The sequence below is a fragment of the Ornithorhynchus anatinus genome, chromosome 1, assembly GCF_004115215.2.
Source record: "Ornithorhynchus anatinus isolate Pmale09 chromosome 1, mOrnAna1.pri.v4, whole genome shotgun sequence".
Lineage (NCBI taxonomy): Eukaryota > Metazoa > Chordata > Mammalia > Monotremata > Ornithorhynchidae > Ornithorhynchus > Ornithorhynchus anatinus.
The window spans coordinates 79987787-79994964 of NC_041728.1; the positions used below are offsets into that span (position 1 = coordinate 79987787).

Sequence of the window (7178 nt, forward strand, 5' to 3'; positions counted from 1 at the left end):
ATCTGTGAACTAGAAGATTTTTAGAAGTGATTTGTAAAGCTGGGATACTTTTCTTATGCAATGAGGGAACAATAAAGTCTGTGAAAATAGTTCAAAATATATGATGAATCTTTGAAATTTCAAGAAAATCAGTAATAAGATCAAATGCTACTCCAATTGTCCTTGTAGAGAGAGAGTGTCACTCTAACCACTGCAGATATGCAGATATGTATAACGTATCTGATTTCAAAGTCACCTTGTTGAATAATAAAATTTTAACATAAGAAAAAAAGAAAATCAATAATTTTCTCTAAATCAAGGATATTTTCAGACATTATTTCTTGATAAAAGTAGTAAGTCAATGTAACAGTTTAAAATTCCTTTAAAAGCACTTTTAATTGGATTTTAAGGGACATTTATTTTCTTATATCATTTATGCCTCTGAATGTATTTGTTGTTAGAAAATATAGATCCTGGTTTTAAAGCTGATGTAGAAGTTTTAACATCTTATAAGATTACAGGAAAAAAGTGGTATTTTCATCAGGAAAAAAGAATATCAATAATCAGAGGTGTGAATTGCATGGGGAAAGGGGCAGGGTGGTGGAGACAGTTATTTGATTTGGACTTCTGGCCATGCTCTTCTAATCAAGCAATAAATAAATCTGTGCTTTTGACAATACCCAAGAGTTCCATTCAAAGCAGAGAAGACCCAAGTGGTGGTTTTTATGGAATGTTTGCTTTTTGAAGCCTGTTGGCTTCAGTTCCCAAACCCCTTAAATACCTGCCCTATTTTCATCCTCATATACCAAACTAGGATATTTAAAAAATAGTGCAAGGAATAGGTTACTTGTTGGAGACTAATTTGCAAGTCTTAACAAATGCATATGGTAAAAGAGAGGATTTCAGCAGGGGAGTGGAAACCATGTGGGAATACAGTCAATGGAAGTCTTTCTTTAGTCTAGTGATTTTAATTACCTAATCACCTAAGGGATGATTGGATGGGATCTTTCTCAGTGAATGTTATAAACGTGTAGTTGGCAATATAGAAAGAGGAAAAAGGAAAACTAAAGACTCGTATTCATTTATATCTCCAGTAAAGGTAAATACAGAGCAGGCAGCTAGCAGGGCCACCTACACTCTTTATGATCATGCTCTGGGAGTGAAGAAGTGGCCCAGTGTGCTAAATCTCCAGGTTGCCAATATCTTCACCACTGAAACCTGGTCAGAAACCATAGTAGTGGTCCATTAAATTGGTCTGGCTTGGACTGTATCTCTGCAGAGTACCAGATGGGACTGATGGTGGAAGAAATAGCAGCAGAGCAGGACAGTAGTGGAAGAAATAGCAGCAGAGCAGGACAGTAAGTTTTGTCTCTTGCTCTTTTGTCATTCATGTCTCAATATTTTACATTCTTCCCTTTCACCTTTCTCTCCTGGCCAAATTTGTCCTGTACATTTTCCCCTTCTTTTCAGTTTTTATGGTATTTTTCAAGTGCTTACTGTGGACCAGGTACCATATTAAGCACTGTGGTAAATACAAGAAAATCAAGTTAGGCACAGTCTATGTCCTAAATAGGACTCAAAGTTTTTAACCCCCCATTTTGCAGATGAGGAAACTGAAGTACTAAGTTGTGACTTGCCCAAAGTCACCCAGCAGACAAATGGTGGAGACAGGATTAGAACCTAGGTCCTTCTGGCATCCAGGTCTGTCTCTATCCACTAGATTACCCTGCTTCCCATAAACCATGCTGCTTTTTATTCCTTTGCGCTCTTGACAGCTTTGTTCTTCATCTGCCCTTTCCCCTTCTTTTATCACCTTCCACTTTCCTGTTCTTATCTGGTCACTTTATAAAGGACTAAAATAGTAGCAGAGTGGGCCCAGTAGAATTTAGGTCACTGTGGAGGATGATTAAGAGAATTTACAAGAAACCTGCCCTAAACTGAGAGGAAGAGAGACCTACACCCCAATTCCACTCTACCAGAGGAGACTCCCTGATACCTGTCCTATCCTTGGACCTTATGTTGTCCTTGGAAGAGAGGGGTTAAAGTTTCTGATAATCATTCTGTATACTGCTGTTTTATTAAAGCATATTGAGAACCTCTTATTTATGAATTGTTCATAAAACAATGTCTATTGTACTTAATCATCACAGTTATTATAGTCTATACTTCGAGGTAACATATCAATCCATTTTATTCCTATTCTTTTCCCTGAAAATGATTCTGAATGTGCAAAGTCAATATTCTTTTTCAAGGTGAGTGACAGTTTGTGATGTGATAGATCTCTGTCAGGCATGGGAGTCACACTCTCAAAATAGCACGTTTATCTTCTTGGGACTAAAAATATTTCTTTACCTGAGTTATATTTTCAACTGAACAAAAAGTCATCCAAGTATTTGTATCAGGGTACTTCAATCTAATGCCAAAAATATGCTTAAATGATTTTCTGAAACTGATTCCCAAAGTAAATTTATCACTAATATATGTAATAGATATCTGCATCTATATTTAATCTATATCTATCTCTTTATGCATATACATAGAAGATATAGAAGAGGTCTCTGAGTGAATCTGAAAAAGTCTACACAGGCCTGGGTAAAAAGCTAAAGTTTATCCCATGAACTCAGACATGACAAAGATAATATTTGAGGCAAGAATCTTGAGTTGAATCCCATATCTTCAGATTTGATAGAGTGACTCAAGTCTGACCTCTCTTTGGGGCCAGGCAAGGTAAAAATTATGCTTCTTTTCTTCTTCCTTTACCCTTCTCACTGTCCATTAAAGACCCAAGAACCTTCTATTTTGATGGAATATGCTTTCTAAATGGAAGGCTATATCCAGGGAAAGTGAAAGATATGAAGGGGATGAAAAGAAAGAGATCAGGAGAGCAGCCTATTCCATTCTCTGTCACTGGTGTATTATTATTATCTTCCTTCCTCTAAAAAGGATTTTCAGTGATAAAAATGTCTGGATCTTTCAAGTGACAGTAGTGTTTCAAGTAAGATTAACATGGCCTTGGAAGTTATTTTTCCTAATGATTTTCTCGATTTTTGCATGAGCACCATGATGTACAGACACTTTGGAAAAAAGCCAGGGCATTTTCTTATATATGGGATCAGTCATTTAACTGTCAGTCCACTGACCTTTGAACATAATAATAATAATGTTGGAATTTGTTAAGCACTTACTATGTACAGAGCACTGTTCTAAGCGCTGGGGGAGATACAGGGTCATGAGGTTGTCCCACGAGGCTCACAGTTTTCATCCCCATTTCAAAGATGAGGTAACTGAGGCCCAGAGAAGTGAAGTGACTTGCCCACAGTCACACAGCTGACAAGTGGCAGAGCCGACATTCGAACCCATGACCTCTGACTCCCAAACCTGTGCTCTTTCCACTGAGCCACACTGCTTCTCCCAGTAGCATGAATCTGAATCTGAAATCTGAATCTGAGTAGTGTGACTCTGAATCTGAATCTGAAGCTCCATCTGAAACAAGCTCTGGAAGAGCAAGTACTAGGTGGATGCCACTTCTAAATAGTCCTTGGTCTTAAATGAAGACACGAGTCAGAGCTCTTTCCCCAGACAAATTCCAGATAATAATAATAATGATATTTAGTAAGTGCTTACTATGTGCCAGGCACTGTACTAAGTGCTGGGTAGATACTAGCAAATTGGGATGGACACAGTCTTAATTCACATTTTATAGATGAGGGAACTGAGTCACAGATAAATGAAGTAACTTGACCACAGTCACATATTAGAAAAGTGGTAGGGCTGGGTTTAGAACCCAGGTCCTTCCATTTGACTCCCAGGTTTGTGCTCTATTAACTAAGTCACGCAGATTCTCTGATAATGTTCTCATGATACGGATTCTAATATTCTGGCTTTGAAATACCAGAGAAAGTAAGGGAGAGGTATCTCAAAATATACTATAGACATATCCAAAATCAAAATATGCTAAAATGGCTCAGACCTTGTAATTGCCCCAGGACCTATTATTAACTATCTCAACAAGTCAGCCTAGTCCCAGTAAGGTTCATTTACACTTCCAAGTTAAACCTATCTCATAATTTTTCTAAGCACCTTCCACAAACAATTAAATCTTTCTCCACCTGAGTTTTCTGATAAGCTCTTCAAATCCATAAACAAACAAAAATGCCTTTATGGAGCTTTATAATTACCATTTCTTGTTTTCCATCCACATGTGAGACCATGAAATCAGCCTATACCATGGGAAATCTCTACACTGCAAGAATTATCTAAGTCATTCAAATAGAAGAAAAAATGCAATTTAGGAAGAATGTCTCCTTTCCTTTTGTTTTTGTCTGTGGTATAATTAAATGGGTTTAGCCCAACAATTCCAGAGCTCCAAAGAGCACAAATTCTGGTTAGGTGTTTTTCAGTAGCCTGCCAAAGAACACTGATAATCTGCTTCCTTTACCTCAAGCATTAAAATGATAAATAGCAAGTAATTAAAGCAAACAATTTAATTTTTTATCATTAATTGCATCATCATCATCACTATAAAATGCTCCTATAAAAACTTGGTAAAATGTTATAGGAATGAGAAGAACCATAACCCTTAGGAACAAAACAAACATGAATATCCAAGGCAAAATTGTTACAGTAAGAGTACCAGATATCTTTAGCAACTAGATTAATATCTTGGAAATAGATTGTTTGCCCACACAGAAAACATACTGTACAGAGTTATTTCCTGTAAACATTAACCACCACAGTTTTAAGTCCATTTATTCTTTCATTCAATTGTATTTATTGATTGTTTACTGTGTGCAAAGCATTTTACTAAGCACTTGGAAGAGTACAATATAACATCAGACACATTCCCTGCCCACAGTGGGGTTCACAGTTTGAAGGGGGAGAAGTGATGTGATAGGTTGAATAGGAATTGTCTTCTTTAGAGTATAGAAGGAAGATATAGAAAAAGACTTCTAGGCTGTGTGAAACTGGTTCCTGATAATATTGTACTTTCCAAGGGCTTAGTATAGTGGTCTACACACAGTAAGCACTCGATAAATATGATTGAATGAATAATATTAAGAATTCCATTCTAAGAGTATTATAAAAGACTTATAGGAGCAGATTACTCCAGAGAAACATCGTTTTTGAATAATTGCCATATATTTTATGGTGCAGAATTTTTGTGAGTGTGTCTGTGTTTATAGATATATTTTTTACTTTTGGCAGTGACTGTACTCAAAGAATATTCTACATTTCTTCAAAGACTTGTACTAAGCTCAGTGCCACAAAGGGTCTACTTATTGAATAGGTATGCTGGACTCCACAGTTTAAATATATTGATCCACATGGGGATCCACACTTTACTGGTTGGAATGGAGCAGCAGGTCCTTCTTCCTTCAAGAATCCCACTGAGATCATAGAAGGGAGAGGGTAAGTGTTTGGTACAAAGAGGCACTAAAGCCTATACCTATGTCTTGTGGTAGGCCCTCATAAAGCAGAAATTCAAATTGTTTCATTATCAGGCAACTAAAAGATAATTGCAAGTATTAAAGTAGGGATCAGGTTACACATTCATTGTGAAAAACTTTTTTTAAGATTATTATTTTTTTTGGGGGGGATTGAATTTTGGAGGCAATTCATTTATCAGTTTTTATTGAAGCCACATAGTTTTCAGAGCATTGTGCCAGACACATGAGAGAGTACAATAAAAATGAAGGGCACTTATCTTGCACTCTATTGGGACCAACCTGTGCAAAGTACACTCATTTGGAGCCAATCCTCTTGTTAAGGTTTGTGCTCTGCAGGGCTATGTAGAATCATGGGCCACGAGTTCTGGCTCCTCCCTCAAGAGTAGTGGTATGATTCACATGTATAAAATAGCATTCCAACTCCAAATATTTGGACACTTAATAAACATATAATAAAAAGGTATTATTTAAAGCACACTTTTAACAAAGATTCTGTGGCAGTGTCTGCAGAACACAAACATCTATGGCTGACTGAGAAAAACAATTCCCTTATGTTCTGATGCTATTTGCCTGTCCCATTTAGCAACATAATATATTAGAAACATTTTTTAATGGTGCTCCCCATCACAAATCAATCAAAGAAATGAGAACCCTCCAAGTAGAACTTGTGCAGGTTGCATATTTTGTCCAGAAGCCTGAGTTAATAAAATAGAACTCAATTATTATGGAAGCAATGTGGCCTAGTGGAATGGGCATAGGCCTACAAATCAGAGGACCTGGGTTCTAATCCTAGCTCTGCCTTTTGTCTACTATGTGATCTGGGGTAAGCCACTGAACTTTTCTGTGCCTCAATTCTCTCATTCCTAAAATCCTACTCCTTTTTACTTAGACTGTGAGCCCCTTTAAGACAGGGAATGTGTCCAGTATAATTATCTTATATCTACCCCAATACAGTGCTTGGCATATGACAAGTTCTTAACAAGTACCAAATTATGTAATTAAGTAAACACTTGCATTGTACCACACACTGCATCAGTTGTTGTAATAGATCTGTTTCAAATCAGACACAGTCTCTGTCTTTTGTGGAGCTTACAGTCCAAGAGAGAAGGAGAGTTTTTAATAATGTTGGTATTTGTTAAGCGCTTACTATGTGCCGAGCACTGTTCTAAGCGCTGGGGTAGACACAGGGGAATCAGGATGTCCCACGTGGGGCTCACAGTCTTAATCCCCATTTTACAGATGAGGTAACTGAGGCACAGAGAAGTTAAGTGACTTGCCCACAGTCACACAGCTGACAAGTTGCAGAGCCGGGATTCGAACTCATGACCTCTGACTCCAAAGCCCATGCTCTTTCCACTGAGCCACACTGCTTCTAAAAACCAGACCGCCCAACGTGGGGTTCGAACCCACGACCCTGGGATTAAGAGTCCCATGCTCTACCAACTGAGCTAGCCGGTTTATGTGGTTGGTCCTTGTAGAGTGCCAGCTGCCAAATGCAGTGCAGTTTCACACAGTTCCTGTGGAAAGGCAACCAAAAACTAACAGCATCTGAGATCCCAGTTAACTTTCCATACCACTGGTGCCATTTTTTTCCAGGTCCAAAAACAATTTAATGTCTTATGCTCAATCGTAATTTGAGAGCAGGGAATCTTCAAGTGAGATTATGGTGGTGGAAGTTTAAATCTTCATGATAATTCTCAAAACTTTTAGGGTTATATAAAACTGTCAAACATTGCTCTTACGGAGGAATCA

General features: G+C 37.7%; 1 non-coding gene across 1 annotated transcript; it reads right to left on the bottom strand.

Annotated features, from left to right (window-relative positions):
• Window positions 1-6811: 6811 nt before the first annotated feature.
• TRNAK-CUU lies at window positions 6812-6884 on the bottom strand. Its single transcript has one exon. It is a non-coding gene; the product is annotated as a tRNA-Lys (tRNA).
• Between the last annotated feature and the right edge of the window lie 294 nt (window positions 6885-7178).